Source organism: Lissotriton helveticus, chromosome 2_2, assembly GCF_964261635.1.
Source record: "Lissotriton helveticus chromosome 2_2, aLisHel1.1, whole genome shotgun sequence".
Lineage (NCBI taxonomy): Eukaryota > Metazoa > Chordata > Amphibia > Caudata > Salamandridae > Lissotriton > Lissotriton helveticus.
In genome coordinates, this window is record NC_136060.1 from 16,199,161 (window position 1) to 16,222,936 (window position 23,776).

The window sequence follows — 23,776 nt, forward strand, 5'->3', positions numbered from 1 at the left end:
TTCAGGCACTGTATAGGACGGCTTGGAAGAGATTCATTTAGCCAGCGCCATTGCAACTTTAAGACCACGTGGGTGATTTGTGGCTGCCACATCTGAAGATGGCCGAAACATTTTTCTTGCTGGGCAGGAAGTACTGTTTAAGATTTTAGAGCTCAAACTCCTTAAGTTTCAGGTGGGAAAATTCATACACATTCAGACTTAAGGCAAGTTTATTGACATCTTCCGTTTGACCATAATGTATATATTTATTGTTTTTTGGAAGCAAAGAACTGGTCAGACGACCTAGTCAGAAGACCTAGGGCCAGATGTAGGTCACCAAATATCAATCGGTAACGGCCGATTTCGGCCGTTACCGACCGGCATTTGGCTTTTGAGATGTAGGTGGGTCTGAATTTACAGAATCGGTATATTTACCGAATCGGTAAATTTACCACTTCGGTACCGATTCTGTAAATCCATATGTAGGTGACACTCCTAAGAGTGCCACAGGCCCTTAAGAGTCGGTATTTTACCACCCAATCCTATTGGGTGGTAAAATACCGAATTCAGGTGTGCATGCACATCTGTGCATGCACACCTGTGCCATGTGACACACAGACATGCCCTTAGGGCATGTCTGTGTGTCACATGGCACACATGCCTGTACTTGGGGTGCTAGGGGGTGTCAAAGTTAATACCGACTCTTACAGATTCGGTAATTTATTACCTACATCTGCCTCCTTCCTACTTACCGAATCTGTAAATACCAAATCAGTATTTCACATTGATTCCTATGGGCTTCAAGGCCCATAGGAATCAATGTGAAATACCGAATCGGTATTTACAGATTCGGTAAATACCGACTCTTACAGATTCGGTAATTTTTTACCTACATCTGCCTCCTTCCTATTTACCGACTCTTATATACCGATTCGGTATGAGTCTGTATTTAGGAGTCGGTAAATAGGAATTACCTACATCTGGCCCCTAGTCTCTGCTTTAACTCTGCCTTCATACTGATTATAAACAAACTCTCTTGCATATTAAACTAGGCATTCATGCTTCAAATGGGTCTGTAGTACCAATGCTTTATTACTGGCAAATGGGCACACTCTCAGTGTCTCACAAAGATAAGTATCTGCTCTGTAAATTTGGCCACACTTAGCCATCGAGTTTTAGAGAGTCATTTATGAATAATGAATTAATGGCTTAAGTTTTGTAATTAAAATATATGGTATGTACTCTCTACGTTTAAGTTTTAGTATAGCTCCTTTTTCGGTAGCGTTCGAGTTCTCTCACTTATCTGTCTGAAATGGAGGCAGCTTGGGGCACATTGTCAATATTTTATTTCAACCTCATGCCCATTATTGGTTTTATGTCAGCTGTTTCATAAACTGCAATGTATAAGCGCAGAGCACTATTTCTGCTTATTGAAACTGGCAATAAATCAATTTTCACCCAAAAATTGTGATTCAATGTTTTGTGCAAACATGATGCTGCGGTGTGTTTTTTTTTTTTTGTAGTGGTTTGCTTTGCGTTGATGGTTGCTTTGGTAAACATCTCTGCACTGCAGTGCACCGTTTTGTTGATATCGGTACCTCATGGACCCGGCTGCATGCTGTTCGTCACATCACATCCTCTAACATGTGACATGAACCCCCGGTGTACTTCTTTTATGGGGATGGTCTGATAGCTGGAGAGGAGCAGCATGTTCCGTGATCGCTGTCTGGAGTAGCTGCCTGCCACTTCAGTAGCATAAATTGTAACAATCTGTTCCAGTGATCAAGAGAAGCCATTGCAAAATGTCCTAGTTCTTGCACTTGCAAAGTTAATGGAGGTTTCTTGGTTCCTGCATTACTTAAATACGGAACTAGAGATGCCACAGAGCTGGAAAGCGAAGTAATTTTGACAACAGAAAATTAAATTACGGCAACTGTGATAGACGTGTGCTCCAATGCATTTGTCTCGGAATGCTATTTGTGGGAAAGTAGCCCAGTGTGTTTTGATTTTCTTATCTGATGAAGAAAGTTAACTCTTTTTAAACATAAAAAGTTTAACAAAAGAATGCTTCTGTAGGAAGAAAGAAGAAACCATTTAAGTGTTTCCTAAGAGTGTTGATTGTTTTTATTAAAGTTATTAAGGATGTTAACCATGTGTGTTTGGTGCGGTTGGTTGCCTGGTCTTCTCCACAGTCCTGAAGTTGAAAAGGTGATTTTCGTCTTGTTTTTCTGTCTTCTGTTTTTTGACAATCTGGTTTAATTTTAGACTTTTATTGTTTTACTTCTATCACGTTTGATGTCTAATTAGTTTCCTATTCATTGACTTTCATTGGATGGCTTTCTTATCAATTTCCTTAGCCCAATTTTTATTAAATTTCTTTCCTTCCTGTTTTTGTGTTTGTTCCTCTCTTTGAGCATAGCTGACTTATCATCCTTTTGATTGCATACCTAGTATCATTCCCTTCGCGTCTTATATTCAGGAATATCCATTTTACTTTTGCTCTCAACACTTGATGGGAGTGTATATGTTTTCTTGCTCTCCCTCCTCCCCCTTGTGTGACGCTGCCCTCTTCACACTCACCCTCCACCCAGTATCTCCCTGTTGTTGTTAAGCCTCCCCTCCCTCCTCTCCCAATTGTGTGCAACCCTTCCTGTCCATCCCACTGTAGGGGGGCCCAGCAGCTACCAATTGCTTCCAGGTTGCTCCTTTCTTTAAATGTGTTTTCGCACATCTTATTTATGTATTTAAAATTATGGCTCCAAGCTAGGTGTCTGATATCTTGGAACAGATAATTAAACAAACCTAAATGCCCATTGTGTTGTGATGGATGCATGCATGCCTGGTGACACATGCACTCTCATATCATGAAGCTGTGTCTGGTGTCAAGTCATGACACATATACACACAGATGTAGGCCTCATTGCAGCTTTGTTTTTGCTGCTGATGCTGAGCAGTATTAGTAAATAAGCATTGGTAATCCAAAAAACAGGATTCCAGCCAATGCTTCCTTCTAAAGGGATCTATTCTTCGATGGGCAGACCCGAGTATATTTCCTTGGAGAGACTGGTTTCTTTGCAAAGAGATAAAAGTGATAATTTAGTTTATGCGTTTATGTTAATGGGTTGACTCTTTTGTTTGAGTCTTTTTTTTTAGGATCACTACGCTGTCATAGTTCTTGTCAAGGCAGATCATATGTAAATATTTAACTTCAGTTGAAGGCGAAAGACGGGCTGCAAGGCACCAAAATGTGTTTGATTACCCCATTTCTCTCTTCCTGTGATACATGGGCATGGAGTTTAGAGTGGTGTATTTGATACAATCAAATGCTGCTGTACTCTAGCTTCTGCTTGTGCTCTCTGGTGAACTTTTGTGAGTTCATAGGAAGTCAGTACCCAGTGTATCTAGAATGTCAGAAGAATTAAGTTAAGATCCCTAAAAACCTTTTATATAACCTACTAAGTATGAGCATAGAAAATTGTTATTTTTAGCTTACATGTCATTCTGAGTAGGGGCCAGAATATAAACAGTTTAGAGGTCAGTGGTGCAATATTATTCGCTAAAACGGGTTTTTAAAACTGGTTGTGACAAATCTCTACCTCGTAGCATTGGTGAAGATGAGATGGCGTAGGGACGTTCTAGAAGATTGCTCAATAGTTATTGTATGCCTAATGTTACACACACATGAGCTTTGAAAGTAGGTGTCATCTTTTCAGTCACGTGCATATTTAGATTACTTTGACTTCAATACTTGACAGGCAGAGTTGGTTATCTTTGATTACCACGCCCCCACGAACAGCTTTTTGTAATGCAATTGAAGAGAACTAATGAACCCATGGTATGTGAAATCCTTTGGTTCTTCTTCATATGTTAAAGGTTGGAAGCCAAAAAACTAACAAAAGTGAGCATGTTATGGGTGCACAAAATGTATTGTGGTGTGCTTCTGGCCTGGTGTTTTGGCTTTAAAATTGTGTGGTACTTTTGGGACAACAGCGGGTAAATGTAGCTCCTCTTAAAAAAGAAAATTATAGAAAGCATGAACGTCAATTCACCGAAAGGTCAGAGGTAGCGAAAGTGACAGCACATCCCATTTGATCTATACGTTCACTCACACACAGATGCTTACACATTAACTCACAATCACACACTCTCTCCCACATAAACACGCTCTCACCTGCACGCGTACACACAGCATACATTTTAATAGAATTTTTTACTTACCTCAGCTCAGCTGTCATGGAGAGTTATATTGTAGCTAATTGTACTACATTTTTTTATTACACTAATAGTGAACAATATACTGTGATTCACTATCAGTTTAAAAGAAATGACAGAAAACAAAGAGATTTGAGCTCCAACCGATGTCCATAAGGGCAAGGTGCCCCTGTGTTTGTGGCGCAAATTTTACAAACTCTGAATGCAGTGGTTGCACATGCAGTGCCAAGGGTTTCAAGGGGAAAACTAGGGGTCACAACCGCGACCCCTGGCGGCCCCTAAATGATGTCCATGAAAGAAATAAGAGAGCGATATTTCACTGGAATTCCATATGCCCCATTTGAACTACCAGGAATCACTGAGAGGTAAACTCACTGATTTAATTATTTAAATGTTCAGCATGCACATGGAGAAGAGCAGGATTGTTCCCCAGTATGAACTGTAGTGATGGTAGGGAATACAAATCAGGGAAGATGATTGAAGCCTTTGACCATTGGTGGTGATTTGTGGGAGATGGTCAGCGAGACGAAGTAACAGATCGAATGGGTATGTGGTGCAGTTCCTAAATGAGCTGTGTAAAAGTTGTGGTAGATCTTCCTCATGAAGCATCTCCATAATTCTGAGGCTGGAGCTGTGATCTGGAAGATTTATAGACCTCAGATGGCCAGCTTGCTGCCCAGATAAATGATGTAGAAGAGTATGAGCTGAAGTTCTTCAGCAGTGCTGGCGTCATGAAGCTGCGTGGCCATTCAAGTGGGGCCTTTGAACATCAGAGATGGAGATTGTCGTACAATGGTTGTACATCAGCATATAGTTTTTTTTTTTAATTCAAAGGATTTCTAGAGGGTAGTTTCCTTTTTAATTTACCTGAACTAAAACACAACTATACATCGGAATATAGTTTTCAGAAATATCATCTGATATTAGTAATGCGTCGTGAATATTGTTTACAAAAATATTGTCTCCTTTGGTGTAGATTTTCTATTACAAACTTCAGTAGAGTGATAGTATTGCAATGATGTTCAGGACACAATATTTATGTCCGACGTTTCTGTCAGACAGTAATTTGACTATGATAATTTGCTACCAGATCAGAGGTGCACCTCCCATTTAAAAATGTAGCAGCGTACAACATTTCAATCAGAAATGCGATACATTGGAACACGTTATCATTTGGTGTTTAGGGCAACAAGTGGCTTGTGGATTATTTGAAGGAGCAGTGTGATTGTAAATGATGTGTTACACTGATGTAAGATACCATGAATAGCAAGGACAATTAGATATCTGAACATAGTACAGCACAAAGAGCAGATAATACCCCAATTATTTACAATTAGAAATGAATTCCAAAAACTTACAAATAAAATTAATTACAAAATAGTGAATGGCAAGATTTAAAATATGTGCACTTTAGATCGCCATATGCTTCAGGTAAACTTCATCAGCTTCAAGATTCAAAAGGTGAGTTTTTTTCTTTTAATTCAATTCCTGTAGTGCTGAATTATATCTTCTGTGGGCAGTGGACAGGATGTTCTATGGGAGTGTCCTAGAATGTAAGACTGAGGTATGGTAGGTCAGAAGAGTGGTGTTTGTTTGATTAGTAAGTGCCGATAAGCACATCTAGATTCTGGAAGGGAATCTATTTTTAAAAAGTGTCAGTAAGGAGGTATTGGAATTTGCCATGAATTACTTAAAGGACTACCATTAGAAGTGTTTATAGGGCCCTGTTCTAAGTTGAGTGTCAGCCAGCCTAATGCCGATAGTAAGTAATGGGTATTTCTGTGGACATAGTATAGTATCTTACTGGTGAAGATTAAACTTTCTGTAAGAACAAAGACAGGTTGTGGAAGGCCCCCAAGAAGATGGTGTCAATAACCTAACAGTGTAAAAGGGGATGAAAGATGAGGGTTTATGCATATTTAGGACTCTTATTTCCTACGGTATAAGCATTGGTGGTGGTGAAATATTCAAACCAAACAGTGTTTGAAATGAACATTAAAGTTTCATTTGGATGTCACTGTGTTCAAAAGAGAAATAGAGTTGGGATTAGAGGTAGTGGTTGGAGAAGAGGGGGAAGTATAGGACCTTGGTCTCAGCTGATTTCAGCATGAGGTTTCATTTATTGATCTACAGCAGTAAGACAAGTGGATATACGTACTTTCAAAGGGTGTAATGAAATTGGGCATGAAAAGATGTGGGTGTCGTCAGCATCTAGGTGATCAAGCAAGAGCTAAGTCTGTGCACAACTTTCATAGCCATATGGCTTAAATGTTATCCATATCGCCTAAATGTACATATCATTAATATGAATGGAACTTATTAGGTCAAGCCTTTCAGATGGTGCAAGATCTTGTATGGGGTTTAAAGCTCACCTATTGTTTAGCTTTGGTTAGCTTTATTGTCACTGTCATTTGCTTGTTCTTATTCAGTCAATCTTGCTTGTATCTCTCCTGTGTACTTTTTTCCTTCCACTGCTCACATTTAGGAACTACTTGTTTTTCTTTTTGCTTGAGCACCCCACAAGAGTGCATATGTTTTCCAGCTGTCTCTCTCATGTGCTTCTCTCTGCTCTCCTTATGTGTTGCTCGCTTTAGTCTGCCTGCTTCTCTTCCCACGTACTGGTTGCCCTCATTTCTTTCTGCTCAAGCATCTGAAGAGTGCATGTGTTTTCCAGCTGTCTCCTTTGGGTACATATCACACTCCTGCTTCATGTTGCTCTGTCTCGACCAAGTGATTCTGTCGCTCCTGCGTTGCTCTTTCTGAATCATGTCCTCTGTGGTCTTCTCTCCCTCTTGTGCTTCCCCACCACACTCCGTGTGTTGCTTTTACTCTTTTCCCACACCTGCTCCTTCGTTACAACAACCCTACAGCATTTTTTTTCATTGGTGCTTTCACTTTAAAAAATCTTATTTTTTCTTGTTTACCGATTCAAGTGGTGTCTACCATCTTGGATTGGTAAAAAAAAAATGAAAGCACACAGTGCCAGTAAAATTTCTGCAGCACTTGCATGCTTTCTGATGCATTTGTGAACTAGTGGATGAAGCAACCACCATCGTGTCCTTTATTTATTTTTTTGTTTGACAATGCTGCACCGCGTCCTGAAGCTGTACAGCACTAAGAAAAGTCGTTGGCTAAGCGAGTAGGACAGACCTATTGGCTTTGGCAATGCTTTGCCTACGGCGTCAAGGGTTAGCCTCAACATTTCGCATGGAAGTGACTTTACAGGATCTAGCTTTGTGTGTTTTGTTTTTTCCTGAACCTGAAGTGAGAGAGCACAACTGGCCCGTAGCTCTAAAGACAGCTGTACTCCTGTGCCTTTAGTTACCTTAGAAGGCTAATGTAACTTTAATTAGTTTTAATTGTATTTCGAGGTAAATGTAATTGCCAGATAGAGTGAAAGCTTGAATTGTTTTATTTTTCTTATTAATGAGTCAAATACACTTCCTAAGACAAGTTGCCTGTCAGTGCACGAGAGAGCATTAACGTGGGTTATGAAAAATAATGTAGCCTGGGAAACTAACGCCAGACTCGGGCTAATTAGGAACGATGAAAAGATTTTAATTGTGACCACAAGCTCCGATGTTTCTTTCCTTGCTTTTTAGCCCCTTCTTACGGCTGCGAGCAGCATGTGACCCTGCTGGTCCTCTAGGAACTGCGTCACAGGAAGCCATTTATTGACTGCGAAAATATTCTTCTCGAATGGAGTAGCTGTGACTCTCTCTGTCGCTGTAACCAACGCATTTTTAGGCAATTATTCTAATGTTCTCTTTCAGTGTTTCTGTGCGCTTGGCTTGCATAAGCTCCAAGCTCCTCGTCCACCCTTCCCCTCCCCCACGAATGGTTTCTTCGCTTTCCTTAGCACACAAAAAAAAAAAGGCCTCTGCACTTAGTGTGCATCTCGCTGTGTTTGGATGCCCCACTGACATGAATCTTGCTGTCACTGTCCCATTAAGAGCATTCCAGAGTAGTCGCCCTTTCAGTTCCGGGGATGCGGCCATCTGACTGGAAGGCACAAAGCCCTCCCCCCTCGCGCCTGACCAAGGATTCCTATTGTCAAATGCAGTGGGCATGAAAGCAGCAATTTTACAGCACAAGAACTCCAATAACATTTACTGCGGTTGGCTGGGATTGAAATGCACACAGGCACTGCTCCGTCTTGGTTGCTTAAGCACCAGCTTCCCTGGCCTCTTGCCAGTTTGCTCGGTGTAGAGAGACAAGTCCTTTAAAAGGAAGAGAGGATTCGTTGTAACTTGCCGTGAGGAGAGTCGACCATTCAGGCATAGTTTATTGCATTACATACTTCACTATGCAGAGACGAAAGCGCCCCTCTCATTGGCAGAAACACTCTGTGAGTTTCAGTTCCGGCATAGGAAGGTGACTGACCTCGCCAGAAATGCATTTGGGGGCATTTCTAGGTCTGTCCACCAGTGCTCCCTAATTGCAGTTTGTGAAAAGAGAATCTTTAATTAGGGTTTTATTTCCAACTTCGGTCAGAACTCCTCTTCTTCAGGCCGCATCAAAACCTGCTCTACCGTCCTGAGTGGAACCAGTCTCAGGCTCGCCATGAGCTCGGCTGTCACAGTTAGCAGTGACTAGATCGATGGATCCAAAACTTTTTACATCCATGACCCACTTTTTAGAACAACAAACTTTTGCCACCCCTACATTTGCACTGCCAGACAATTTTTATTGGTAAAACTGCATAGGACACACATGATAATGTGTGGAAAACTGGTTTCTGTGAATATTTATCCTTTATGCATCACCAAATAAGTGTCTTGATTTGTTTTTACCCTATTACAATCACTGTTTTCAGCACACTTAAGAATTACAAAAAAATTTGCTTGTGTTTGCTTTCCTGATTGTTGGATTCATACAGTTCATTTACAGGTATTTACATTTTGTTGGGTGATGCAAAAAAACGACGTCCTACATTGTCACATAACTTACTTTAAAAACTTCTCCTACTTTGCAGTCAGAGAAAGAAAAGTAAACACCAATAGATTTGTTAAGACAAAAACATCCTGACATTTGACCTTTATCTTTGAATCATTGCAAATGTGACAAGTAAAACACAGAATTTGAAGACATCTTTATTTATTGCTCTGACTTTTGCGACCCACCAAAAGTCAGCTCATGATGACCCACAGTTTGGGAAACACTGGACTAGATGAACTCTTACGGACATCGCTTTCAATCCCCTCCCTCCTAGACTACATGAGCCCCGCCTCTCAGCAACTGAATTGACTCCGCCTTTTGTTAGTGTATGCTGTACCCCCAGGGCTCGAGTCGGGGTACCACGCGGGTGAACGGCGTCCCACCACTTATTTTACTAGGAACTCGATAACTATGAACTGCAACTGAGTGCAAGCCACCTGTCGTGACGTCAGCGTCCCCCCACTTCTTTTTTTAGGACTTATGCCCTGTGTACCCCCACCGACTCTCACAGGTTATTTTGCAACCTTTTGCAAAGAACGCCTCTGATAAAAAGAATGTTTCGATTCAAAAAGTGGAGGTGAGGAACAGGAGAACCACGGTATTGACTAATGTAGCATTAGCAAGGCAAATAATGTTCCATAAAATATGTACAGATATGTTGATCTATGCCGTAACTGATGAAAGGTGTCACCCCTATCTCTGCCAGGTGCTAGGGTTGCTAATGTTTGCTTTATGCTTCTTCCTCTCTGGAGCGGCATCGAAAATCATTGTTAATCAGTTTAGCGGCATCTCAGTGCATCCGCGCCTTCCATCACTGTTCGTACAGTTTCAGCTTCTCATTTCAGTGATTATTATTTATTTACAAGGCTCTCTGCGGCACCGACCACTTTTGGTGCATCGCTGCCAAAGCATTTAGTCAGCGCGCAGACAAAAGGCGTGAGCACTTTAGAGTTCAAGCTTAAGGGTAATTTATTGGTGCAGTGATCAGCCAAAATACCAGGGCAGAGACTTCTGAGAATCGCTGGGCCACGTGGTCCAGGTTCACCAGTCTGCACACAGCTAAAAGGCTATGTTTGTCCTGATAGGAAGTAATGTGAAGAACAGGGTGTTAAAAATGTATGCATGGAGATTGGTAAAGAAGACCCCTGCAGTTACCCCTTCACTTATTCACAGAGGTAAGTGGCTCTTGCGTGCTTTCTCTTTTCAGATGCCGACATCACTAATTTATTAATTCGATCAATTTAGATAATGCCGTCACATGCAGAATCCATTACATTTATCCCTTTCCACAAGTTAGTTCAAGAAGCATTGACATTCTTTAAGGTGTGACTTTTTGTGACCTGATGCTTAGCATCAGAAATCGAACCTTTAATTTTGTCTTAATATATTCATGGTGGGTGGTTCTGATTGTTCTCTTTAGATTATCTTTTTTAAATTCAAATGCAAAATTGTGACCAATGAGTGACTAACATAGCAATGACTTCCCATGGGTGCCAGGCACTTCAAAGCCTTGCTTATCCGGCTTTCTGATAGCCCTGACTGACTATTAGTAAAGGTTTTGAACAGCTGGAGTCCCAGCTCCTTTCCTGCTGTTCCTGGTGGTATTTGGAGGGGGTAAGAGTGCAATAGTTTTCCTTAACCCCTTCCCCGCTGGGCTAATTCCTCCGCTGTGCGAGGGGGAGGAGGGGCGCGCACAGCGCCACGGTGCTCGTGACGAGCTCAGCTCGTCATGACCACGCCCGTTTCTATAGAACGCTCAGCACAGCGGGGGAATTATCCCCGCGTGTGAGCACCACACATGTCATGACGTCATGAGCACAGCGCAACCGTGACTCATGACGATCACAGCTCGTCATGAGCAAGGATGAGGTTAAAGGCTAACACCCATAGGCAGTAAAGAAAATGTATCTGTTTATACACAGTGTCATTTTTCAAAATCTTTAACCAGCACATGTCCAGATTCGTCATCATATGTCAGAGATTTTCACCATTACACAAAGCGTACAATGTTGTCAAGAATATCCACAATATGCCAAGCCTGAGCACCATTATGCCAGAATCATGCCAGAGATTGACTCCATACTGCCCATAATATACTTAGTGCAGCCAGCAATATACCCGGGGTGAACTCTATCATTCCAAGAGTTCACCAGTATGCAAAGAATGACCGTAATGCAAGTGCTGGACCCCACACTGAATGCCATGACTTGCCACACGTATACTCACCTCAAACAAATGCACAGGCGCTCCTCTCACACAAACAATCACATGCACAGACTCACACAAGCTTATATGTCAACGGGTACATCGGCATGCAAGACCCAGGCTTTCATAGCAGATAAGGCCTTCTTTTACTTATCGGTCTCCTTGATGCCCATGATGCTCGCGCTCTATTCCGGAATCTTGTCCTGACCTGTTTCATGCTTCAGTAACAGTAATTTGCTCACTGACCTGCATGTGCCAGGCCAGATCAGTAGATACTACTGGGTGCCAGGAATAAAGGTGCATTGGGAGCACCAAGCTGGACGGGTGAGGTGGGCAACCCACCTCCCTTTCCACCTGCCCCAAAGCTCTGACACTGGTTCCAGTGACCTAAGTCCCAAACTCATTCAAATTCTTGCACCGCCGAAGTACCTTCTGAAACATTTTGTATTGATTTGGTCCTCCACCTATTCATGGCCATGGAACATTGGAAGGATATCTGCACTAGTAAAAATGTACCTCAGCTGCATTGTTATTATCCTTTCAAACAATGTATGGTGGTCCCTTGGAGTCTTTTGGGATGGAAATAAAACTGACAGATTCAACAACAGTTGTGGTTCAGTCGACTAATCCTGTTTGTGCATTCCTCGCTGTCAGCACACACACATATATACCTTCATGGTTTACTCCTTTATCCTTGAGCCCTTAGTACTTTGATTCCTCTGCGTCTGTCTTAGGATTCGCCTTATTTTATTTTCCTTCCTCTGGATCTGGGTGGTTATTTTTGAGAGTCGTTTGAGGGGAGCTTCCAAAATGATATCCCACAGCATTGCTGCTCAGTATTTAGACTTGATATGCACCATGAGTATTAAAAAAAAATCGTGCAACCGTTTCTTAGAACCATTATGTTTGTTATATTGCTCTAGAACACAGGGCTTGGAGACCATGTAAAAGAGCTTGTTCTGGTGCAATGCAGGACCGACCCTTTCCTGGGGGGTGCCTGTCTACTAGTCTCAGGCTTATACACCGCTTAAACATCTGTATCATGTTCGTGATGGATTTCATCATTTGGCCAAGAGAGCCCATGCGGTGTTGCATAGGGGTATGTTTGTGAGAGACTTGCATTGTCATTTCTGGTAGCCATTTTAGCAGTGGAAAAACTCTGCGAATCGGATGACCTTGCATCCGTCTTGGAGGGCACCTCGGCGGCACAAACACTTCAGACAACAACCCAAGCATGGCTAATGAATGGCGCTTTTTCTTCGCCCTGCGATTCTGCACAGCAGCTTCACTGGATTTGTTCAGCTGGGCTCTGGCAGCAATTGCAGCTGGGATGAGATGCACAACATGAGGTGCGGGGGCCGAGTGCTTGCATTGCTTTACGAGCCTCCAATATAGAGCACAGTTGAGGGCCCACCATGCCGCGTGCTGTACCCCGCCGTACCTTTTCATCTTCTTCCCTCATTTATGACGCGCTATTGATTTGCCAGCGGGCAGTTGAGATGGTAGTGATGCTATATGGAGGAGTTGAGAGATGAGGGAGTCTTCTGTGCTCTACACAACCGAATGATCTTGATTGCTCTTAAAATGGGCATTGAACTTCCGTTTCTATTTTGCATTATTTGTACCTTGTGGTCTGCTTTCACAATTATTAGCCTTATCGACAGTAATATACTAAGAACAGTTAGATGCTGTGGCATGCAGGTAAAAAAAATACAAATATGTTAACATTGGATTTGTTTTATTGTACCAATTCAAATTAATATGCCAAAATAGCACCAGGGCCAATGAGTTGTGGTCATCTGTAGGCATTTTCGGTGGGACTTCAGCGCCTTCTATATATTGACGTTCTAATTTCAGCGATCCTTTTTAAAGTTATCAGTGCTTGGACTAACAACTTGAGTCTCGGCAATCACAGCACTTTCTATTTCCATGCCACATAATAATGTTAGAAATATACCCTTTGTGTAGAACAGCAGGTGCCATGCAAAGAGAGACTCCTGGCATGGCTATGTAGGCGTAGTCCGCCTTCATCACAAATTCACCCTTGGTTGAGCTTTTGCATAAAAGTGCTAGTGACAAGCCCAGCGAAGCACAGGGGGTTCTATGGGCAAGGCTTTGATCTCTTGCTCCAGCTTTACGCGAGCCCTTTGTTTTGTGCTGAAAGGCAGGGATTTTTAAACTAAATTATTAAGCACTTATTCCAGTTCATCGTGTCGGTACTCCTTCCGGCCTCCTTTGCCTTGAACTATCTCCACGCCACTCCACGCCAAACTTTGAACACAAATCACTCTCAGCCTTTTCAGCGGGCCTTGCTTTTAGAAGTCGAACAGTCATGTTGTTGTTGACATTCTGTTGAGCAAAATCAAAATGGCTGACAAACTGTTGTTCTTGTGAAGATTATTGAACTTGTTTCTATATTTGCGCCGTCTTTGTGGAGTTGAAGCAAAGTAGCCTCAAACAAAGTCTTTTCTGATATAGTAACACAATTCGTCAATCAGTTTCGGTGCCAACAGATACACGCCAGTTGGTTATTTGGCCAAAAGTGCATGCAATGCTGTGCTCTTAGCTTGTGGAAGTGGTTCATTAAGAGATCTTCCGTGTACACGGTTTAAAAAAAAAAAATTCAAACTTAACATTTTGTAACTTGAGGTGGGGTTGTGGAATGGCATACACCTTTTCTTGTCTGTGCGTGTACAGGTTTATGCATTTTTCAATGTGTCTGTCTGTGTATGTGCACACTGTACTGTTTCAACATATATTGCCCTTATATGTTGAAACAGTACACCATGATAGGAAGTTGACTTTGTAGGGCTCTCTTGGTGCATGGTTACTGCATAGTAAAACTTTGCACCACGTTATTTTTTCTGACCAGTGGGGAGATCATGTACAAGGTGGGATACAGTTAAAGAGATAATTTGATCTAGGTATAAGTCATAAGACGTCCCTTTAAAGGATACCAGTAATACGATAATTGTAGAACTTTTTACTGTTAATGTCACATGAACACTGCGCTTTTTTCTATGCCTAGTCGCTTGGCAGCGAAGTGTAAAAACTACTGCAGTGATTTAAGAATTCTCCTGCTGTTTCCAATACTGAAGTAAGAACTATCTGCCCTGTGTGTCTTGTAGGTAAAAGGCACTTCTGTTTTAACTTAACACTTTGAATACCATTAATGTTAAAAGACAATTTTTTTTATCTTGAACACTTCATAGATGTCACCAAATGGAGTTTTGCGGGCCACCAGGTGGAGTCTCATGGCGATAAGTTGTTCCCAAATATCATGACTCCTCTTTTATTGGTGTTCAGTTTAAGCAGTTGCTTTTAATCCAGTTGGCAATTTTTGCCATGCAGGCAGCAAACTTGGTCTGGGTGATGGGGATCATGTCAGAGAGGGAGAGAATTGGATAAGTGTTGCCAGCGTAGGATAGGGCTTTGATGCCATAGGTGCTGATAATGCTTGCAAGTGAAATCATGTAGGTGTTGAAGGGCGATGGGCTGAGTGAAGATCCTAGCATTACCTGCAGATGATTTTACGGGTGTTCAAGTAGTAAGGAGCCACATTGACTGTTTTTTGGTCAGGAAGGAGCATAACCATTGAGGGCAAGTCGTGATTTTTTATGTCATGCAGACATCGGATGAGGATAGGGTTTAACACTGTGTCAAATTCAACAGAGAGGTCCAGGAGGATGAGGGTGGCTGCCTCCTCTGTCCAGGAGCATTCCGATGTAATCTGCTGTCTCAATGAGAGCTGTTTCCTTGCTGTTTTTAGGTCTGATCCTAGATCTGTGGTATCAAGTTGTTGGTGAACGTTAGAGATGGTTGGTTAGGCATTTGTTGATGAGCTTCTCCAATACGTTGACTGGATATGGAAACAGGGAGAGGGTTCTGTAGTTGGAGAGTGTTAGGTTCCATGATCAGTGGGAGTACTGTGGCGTGTTTCCATGCATCCGGGTAGGTGGCTGTTGCTATTGAGGCAATCGGGATCCGAGTGAGTGCTGAGCTGATGGGTTGTATTCCTTTGGTGGAGACTTCAGGAGGACATGGGTTTAGTGGACTCTTCAGTGCATGTTGGAGGTGGTTATGACTATGGAAATGGCAGGCCATACAGTCAGCGTGGTAACCTCAGATGAGATGGAGAGCTGTTGTGTGGGCTGCCGGGTCTGTTTAGGGGTCAACGGTCTCATAAATTCTATTTATCTTGCTGCAGAAACATTGGGAGCCCGTGGTACAAAGGATTTTCAAGCGGTGACAATGTTGGAGGTGGCCACAGGAAAGGTAAAGTCTCTGTTACTGTTGGAACTGGTGTAAGTGTGCCCTGCAATTGTGGAGTGTTTGGTGGCCCAGATCTGTTGATGGTAGTGTTTGAGGTCTTCCCTTCCACCGTGTCCTGGCTCAATCTCCATCTGTGCTCCAGTTGTTTGCAGTGTCGCTTTGTCATCCTGAGCTCCAGCATGTACCAGCTGGCTTGTGGCTTGGCTCTTGAGACTTTGTTGGGGTTTAAAGGAGCCTATGTGTCAGCAGGGCAGTGATCCTGTTGTTGAAGTTTGTATTGGAATTGGGTCAGCTGCTGCTGTGTGCAGGCAAGCATTCCATGAGTTTGGTCGTCTAGTCTTCCTTTGGGACTCTGTTCCAGTTACAACTGGCTAACTTGTAGATGATATTTTGTGATAATGCAGGATGGGGATGTTGTGTTTCATGAAGGTATGGTCAGTTCAGGGGATCTGCGTGGACTTTTTGTCCGAGAAGTTGTCGAAAGTGGTGAAAATCTGGTCCAAGATGTGTGAATGAGTCCTTTCATGTATTGGGTTATCGAGCATGTTAATCCAGTTATCCAGTTCTTATCCAGTTCTTAGAGTAGTGTGCTCATGTATGAGTCTCTGTGGTCTTCAAGTTGGAAATTTAGGGCTTCAAGATGATAAAGGTCTTGGAGTTCAAGATGAGGGGTGCAGCGAAGTCGGTGATGGTGTAACGAAGTTGGTGCGTGATCCTGCGGGTCAGTAGATGAGAATGCCACTAATGTTCAAATTGGCTGTGGGGAGGAGCTTGAAAGACAGGTGTTCTATGTTGCTGGGGTGTGTGTCCAAGGCAGTGGTACAGCTGATGTAGTCCTGAAAGATGATGGCTATTTGCCACTGGGCTTGCGTTGTCTGCCAAGTCTGGCGATCTCTGTAGCATGCTTGATGAGCAAGCTGTTGTTCAGGAGTATGCAGGAAAAGTTGCATAAATAGGAATTTTCTGCGTTTGCCATATAATCCATCACTTGCCGCACAATCTGCAGATGTTGACAAAAATAAAATTTCTTCTAGCTCAAATGGATACAAAATTATTAGAAATATGGCAACATGTGTTTGGATGGATTGGAAGGCTTTTCGCAAAGATCAACATGTGACCATGCTGGAATTGCATCACAGGAAATTATTTATTGACTACGAAAGTATGAATCTCACATTGAGTCACAGCTCCTTTCTCTGTCGCTGTAACAAAAGCACTGTAAGCAATTATTATAATGTTATCTTTCAATGTTTCTGTATGATTGGCTTCCACAAGGCCCATGGCCCTCTTCAACACTCCCGCCTCACATGAATGGTTTCTTCACCTTCCATAGCAAAACATATCCTATTAGGAAGTTAAATTTGCAGGGCTCTTTTAGTGCATGGTTATTTCATAGTAAAACTTTACACCACATTATTTTTTCTGACCCTGTGATGAGATCATGTACAAGGTGGGATACAGTTAAAGGCAAACGGCTGTTAAAAGACACCAGTAATATGATAATTGGAAAACCTGTTGCTGTTAATGTCACATGAACAGTGCTTTTTTTCTATGCCTAGTCGTTAGGCAGCGAAGTGTAAAAACTACTGCAGTGGTTTAAGAATTCTCCTGCTGTTTCCAATACTGAAGTAAGAAATACCTGCCCTGTGCGTCTTGTAAGTAAAAGGAACTTCTGTTTTAACTGAACACTTCGAATCCCATTAGCTTTCAAATTTTTTTCATTTGTCTTCAACATTTCTTAGACGACTTTATGGAGTTTTCATCCAATAAGAGATCAACTCTCCACCCTTCAATAAGGCCTTTCTGAGTTGTTTCCCTAGATATTGGGTTCTACATACAGGGCTACTGTGTAACATGAAAGTATTCAGTGAGCAGTTATTAGAGGGACTAACGTGAATTCAGCTGAGGAACAGAAGCGTTTTAAGTGCACTGCTTGAGTTGGTTAGAGGAGGGGGTAGCACATTAAATGTCAAATGCACCAACCCATAAGGTGTATGTGATGGAGGCAAGCCAGCAACAATAATACGCCATGGTATTACTCGTGGAGTGTAATATTGAATCAGTGGTTGCATTTCAAAATATTCCTTGAGTAGAAAAATATTTGAAAACAAAGCAGGGCCCACGTTTTATTGAATGCAACCACATTGGAATTTGGAGGTTGACCTGGTTGAACCTAGGCCAAAGAGGATAATGGCTGACAGATCTGTCTATGTGATCTCTGTGGTCCAGTGCAAGATAGCGCACACAGGCACTGCGAGCACAGATTAACAGTTTCTGGCATTTCACTCAAACCAAAAACAATTAAGCGACTGTCAATTCTGTAGACGAACATACACTGGCATAGCTTTGAATTCTACTAAATTATAGGATTAAAAGACATATATCTTGGCCATTTGGTGGCATGCTTATAAAGATAATTAAGCTGTTTATTTGGAGTCCCTAAGTTATGAGGGCGGTCCAGGGGATTTTTCTTTTTTTTCTTCAAGCGTTAACTTGCGTAATTCACAATTATTGGGTTTTGCGTGAATTGTGGGAGTTTTTTCACGGTTATACTATTTCCTATCATTTTCTCCAAATTTACTGTTGTGAGTAGAAAATGTTTGGCTAAAATTGTGTGCTGCGGCCACAAGTCTAACCTTCCATCATCTTGCGTGACTTTTGTACATGAGCTGTGCCTTGCATGCAATTCACATGTGAGAATTCGGCAAGTGCATTTTGCACAGCGTGCTGAATTTCAAGCAATTTTCATTACATGAGAAAAACAATTCCAGTTGCATTCTCGCTACTCTTAATTATGAATCTGAGCCAAAGATACTGGTGCATAATTAGAGGTAAAGACAATTAAGTTATTAGTGCTCGTGCTTCAGGTAGACTGTAACATCCTCAGTCCATGTTTTCCAACTCAACTCAGGAAGTGGTAAAATGCAAAATTATATTTATTCTGCCTAGGCATGCTGATTTCCATTCCATCGAGGGCATTGAAATATTTTTTAGGCCTCTGACTATAAGGATTGTGTTGCATCTGAATATGTGCCACACACTGACCAACTTACACCTTTGTTTTCACTTCCTCTTTTCAATTTTAAAATGTTTTGAAGAGTGAGCACTTATTTCAAGATTAATACAATATAAGAAACAGAGTATGATTATAGAAGGGAATAGGGAAGCCCATGCAGGACATCAAGGTGATTTGAACAGTGTGTAGAATAGTCAAATAATTCGATCATTAGGGAATTATTGCTAGAAGTATAATGCCTGTGAACTACATCAAGAAATGGAGGTTGGATGCAAACATAGAAAAGGCTGCAAGAAGATGTAAATCTTTAAAGTAAATAATTATCTTATGGTATTTGAAAAGATGAATAGGAAAAAAATTGCAGAACTCTAGCAATCTAGATGGAACAAATTCTCCATCCTTACGATTTTCTTCAAGCCATGAAGTTTTTTAGTTAATTTATGAGGTCCTTTCACGAGAAAACTTTGAGACAAATTACAAAATAATAAACAAATGCTATCAATAAATGTCCTGCATTATGCCGCATTATTTGCATTTTCTTGCAGTATAATTTATTAAACTCGGACTTTGAATGTGTGTGAGGAGTTTGAACGGGGACCTTCTTTAAAATGGAGGCTAGTGTAGTTCCTTAAGGTGTGGTGGGATGTGTGTGTGACATGGTAGGTTAAGTGTGATTCCGGCTGCAGAGTTCTGGAAGGTTTGGAGTTGCCTGGTGAGTTGCTTTCTGATCCTCGCTTAGAGGCTTTCGCTGTTGTCCAGCTTTCTTGTTATTAGTGCATGGGTGACGGTATCCTAGGAACCGATGGGGAGCCATTTGAAGATTTTCCTCTGCATACTCAGGGTAGTGAAGCAGGAAGCCATGACCGCGTTGACTTTGGTGGTCATGTTAACCCTTTCCTTGCGCCCGTCAGCTAACGGCCGTTGCGAGCACTACCTCCATAGTGCTGCTCATGTCCGTTTCCCGACGCGGCCTGTCCACTCAATGGAATGCCCCGCACCGCAGTGGAATTTTCGCCGTGGTTAAAGCGTTAAGTTGGCTGTCGATAACAATCCAGAGGTTCTTGGCGTGGGTGTTTTGATGGCAACCAGGTGGAGTTCCATGTCGCTGAGTTGTTCCCAAAGAACATGGCTTCTGTTTTATCTGTGTTTAGTGTAAGACAGTTGTTTTGAATCCAGTTGGCAATTTTGGTCATGCAGGCAGCAAACTTGGGCCTGGTGTTGGGGATCATGTCAGAGAAGAAGCAAATCAGTTAAGTGTTGTCAGTGTAGCATAAGACTTTGTTGCCATATGTGCAGATAATGCTTGCGAGTGGAATCATGTATGTGTTCAATTGAAGATGCTTGCATTACCTGCAGATGAGGTTACAGGTATCCAAGCAATAAGGAGCCACATTAACTGACTGGGTTCTTCAGGTAAGGAAGGAGCATAACCTTCGAGGGTAAGTCTTTGATTTTAATTTTCATGCAGACATCAGATTAGGATGGGGTTCGATACTGTGCCAAATCCAACAGAGAGGTCCAGAAGGATGAGGGCGCTGAGTCTCCTGTGTCCAGGATCATGCCGGTGTCATCTGCTGTGTCAATGAGAATTGTATCCGTGCCCTGGTTTGGTCTGATCCTGGATTGTATGGTGTTGAGGAGTTTGTGAGTGTTGAGATGGTTGTTTAGGTATTCGTTGATGAGCTTCTTCAGGACTTTGGCTGGATATGGCAGCAGGGAGATGCATTTGTTGATGGCAAATATTGTTAGATTTCTTGACGAATGAGAGTACTGTGTCGTGCTTCCAAGCATCCGAATAGGTGGGAGTTGCAATCAAGGAAATCGGAATCAGAGTGAGTGCTGATCTGATGGATTATATTCCTTTGGTGAAGACTTCAAAAGGACATGGGTCCGATGGACCCTTGAGTGCATGGGTAGAATGGTGGAGGTGGTTTTATCTGTGGATTTTGCAGGCCATACAGGCAGTGTGGTAACCACAGATGAAATGGGGAGTTGTTGCAAGGGCTTCCGGGTCTTTTTAGTGATCATAGTTCTCATACATTATGGCATCTTGCTGCAGAAAAATTGGTACAGAAGATCTTCAAGGGGTCGATGCTGTTGGAGGTGGCCACAGGGGAGCTGGAATCTTTGCTGCTGTTGGAACTGGTGTAGATGTGCCCTGCATTTGTGGAGTGTTTCGTGGACCAAATCTGTTGATGGTAGTGTCTGAGGGCAGAATTGAAGGTGTTCCTGTCTACGGTGTTCTGGCTCAATCTCCATCTGTGCTTCAGTGGTTTTCAGTGTCGCTTCCTCATGCTGAGCTCCTTTGTGTACCAGCTGGTTTATGGTCTCGATCTTGAGACTGTGTTGGGTTTGAGGGGAGCCTTTGTGTCAGCAGAGGCAGTGATCCAGTTGTTGATTTTTGTGATGAAATCTGGTCGGCTTCTGCTTTGTGGGGTAAATGTCCAATGAGTTTAGTTTGGTCCTCCAATCTTCCTTTGGGACTCTAGTCAAGTTTAGACTGGCTAGCTTGGAGGTGGTATTTCTGTGATGATGCAGAACATGGATGGTGAGTTTTATGAGGGTATGGTGAATCTAGAGGTTCAACGTGGACTTTTTGCCTGAGATGTTGTTGAAGGTGGTGAAAATTGAGTCCAAGATGTGTGTAGCAGAATGAATGGGTCCTTTCACTTGTTGGGTTTTCCAGCACTTGATTCCAGTTCTTAGCCCTTTCTCATGATTTGGTACTCCATAGCACCTTAATTTCAGTGGCCCAGATTATATCTCACTTCGTTTATCTATAACAAAGTTCTCAAATATTACTTAGCACTCTTTGTGGCTCAGCGCTAAGGCTTAACTCTTATTATACCTGTAGAATACTACATAGTTCTTTTCTTACAAACTTTTACTTTATTTATCCTGCCATTTTAAAGTTGTGGTGAACTGTCTTGTTACATTCATGCAGAGACTTGCTTTAAAAGGTAGATCTTTGAGAATGTCTGAGAATGTATTGAAGGGACTAGATTTTGATGCCATTAGAGGAGCACATTAGTCTGATGGGCATGCATCTCACATTGAGGATCCTGAAGAGACTTTTGCAGGTTGCTTGGTTCATAATGCAGTGTGATCTAAAATATGCACGTTCGATGCTCATATTGTTGTCTAGGTGCTGTGGTGTTTCTGTGCAGTTCCTTTTGAGCGTACAGTGTAGTCTGATGTTAATACACTTGCTTGCTAACTATTAACCTCTGATTGAGTACTATTCGCTAATTAAGGCATGTGCCACATGATTCCATTGTTTTTTTGTGAATAGTATTGCTCAAAATTGCTTCCTTTTAAATTATAGGGGGTATGAGGAGCTTATTAGACATGTGCCCCGTGGTTACATTTTTTGTTTTGTGAAAAATATTGTTTAAAATCCTCATCTTGGTTTACATGGTAAGTGGCTGAAATAAAAAAAAAAAGAATCGTTTTTCATTTTTTTTATAGTTGTTTTTTATGGTTGCAGTTTGGTATACTCAAAGGCACTTTATGTTGTGATGACATTTTTTGACCCGCCAGTTGGGAGATGCACACTGAATTTCTCCAAAATGACATCAATGTCTTACTTAAACACTCAAATTACATTTTTATTTATTTGAAACAAGTATGTTTTCGCTTTTTCTAATCGATCACCAGTATTCCATTTCCTGCTTACTAACAATAATCATAAAAACAGCAATCTTAAAAAAAGTTTTGAAAGATCATGATTGCCTTTTTCTGAGTCTACCTGTAACTTTATAAATCCACATAGAATTTAGTCTACGGCAATATGATAGTTGCCTCATAATAATGTAAGATTATTCGGTAAATCGGTTACATGTTTGGAGTGTAATTCAATTGTTGAGTTAAACTAAACTTTCTTAATGTATATTTTTTGGGACTTCCTGTCATACTTTAGTATGTGTGCTCTGTATGTGTTTTCCCACACACGTTGTCGCCAATAACTGCATATATTGGATGTACCCCATGATATTCTACCAAGAAAACAACGTGAATGCCTCTTAATGGCACAAATTCAGGAGCACTTACTTTTCTCTTGATTCCTGGATGACGTGTCTTCATATAGTGTTGTTTGTGGCAAGGCACTGTAATATATGTACGGGTTAATTTTTTATGCAGATTACAGCCAAAGTTATTTTATCATTGTAAACTACCAACTCTTCGTGATTTAGTACTGAGATCTTAAAGTAATGCGTGTAGAAATGAGATATAACATGACTGCCATAAGTAACTGTGTTAAAATCCTTGTACTCTAGCCAGACTGTCCTTGAAATGTGCTTTTTACAGTTTTATATGATAATTTTAGTTTTACACTATAAAAAAGCACTTGGCACAGGAAGGAAAAGCAACTGCACAGCAGCCATTCCGATAGAAAGTGTGTTTTTATTTAACTAGTCTTTTCCTTTATCCCTACATAAATGTTCTTGCAATTTTAGCTAGACAGGTAAATGATCTGTTGTTAACTGATAGTACTTTTAAGTCTCTTGAAAAAGAACCCCTACAATAAGGGTGACTTCCTTTTTCGTTTGAGTTTTTTGTCTCCCGTGGACATGTTGGGCTGTCTGAAGCAAACAGGACCTGCCTTCTGTACGGATTTAACTGTTAAAAAGCCAATGTTTTCTTTCTGGAAGCGCAAACCTCTGTTGAGCCACATTCATAATTTAATTTAGGAAATTCATAATTAAGCTCTATTTATTGCTTTTGGCTACAATGATTTTCTTGAGCAGTTCTTGAATTAGAGAGAGTAATTTGGTGTTTTTAATGACTGGCAGTTTCTAATTCGTAATTAGCAGGTTTTAAAGAGCTGAAGGTTAGAGGAGATCAAGAAAAGCATGCATTCAACAAAACATATTGATGTCTGGATTATCCATCAGAAGTGACATGTAAACCTAATCACAAGAGCCTGAATGATTGTTTCTTTTAATGTCTGAGCCTGCAGTGCAGCTGTCTGCTGAGCTATTGTTACCAGTGCTTTAAAATATGCACAGTATGGTCTTTGGCTCCACCTAGAGGAACATTTTCTCTCACCTCCCGCTTTTGGTGGTTTGGTTTATCGTGCCACCTTCATGGAGTGCTTGCGTTATTACAATGCTTGAAATACTATTTTACATCTCAAAAGTACTCTAAATTATT

At 41.5% G+C, this 23,776-nt stretch overlaps 1 protein-coding gene and 1 long non-coding RNA gene across 3 annotated transcripts in view; one reads left to right on the forward strand and one right to left on the reverse strand.

Moving 5' to 3' along the window:
- TENM3 (teneurin transmembrane protein 3) overlaps nucleotides 1–23,776 on the forward strand; it is a 1,441,545-nt gene that overhangs the window by 1,098,730 nt on the left and 319,039 nt on the right. The window lies entirely within an intron of this gene.
- The window catches only part of LOC144821234 (uncharacterized), a 381,583-nt gene that overhangs the window by 234,676 nt on the left and 123,131 nt on the right, over nucleotides 1–23,776 (reverse strand). Inside the window, exon 4 of the long non-coding RNA XR_013608310.1 lies at nucleotides 22,673–22,728. This is a non-coding gene — a long non-coding RNA (uncharacterized LOC144821234). The remainder of the gene's footprint in view (nucleotides 1–22,672; nucleotides 22,729–23,776) is intronic.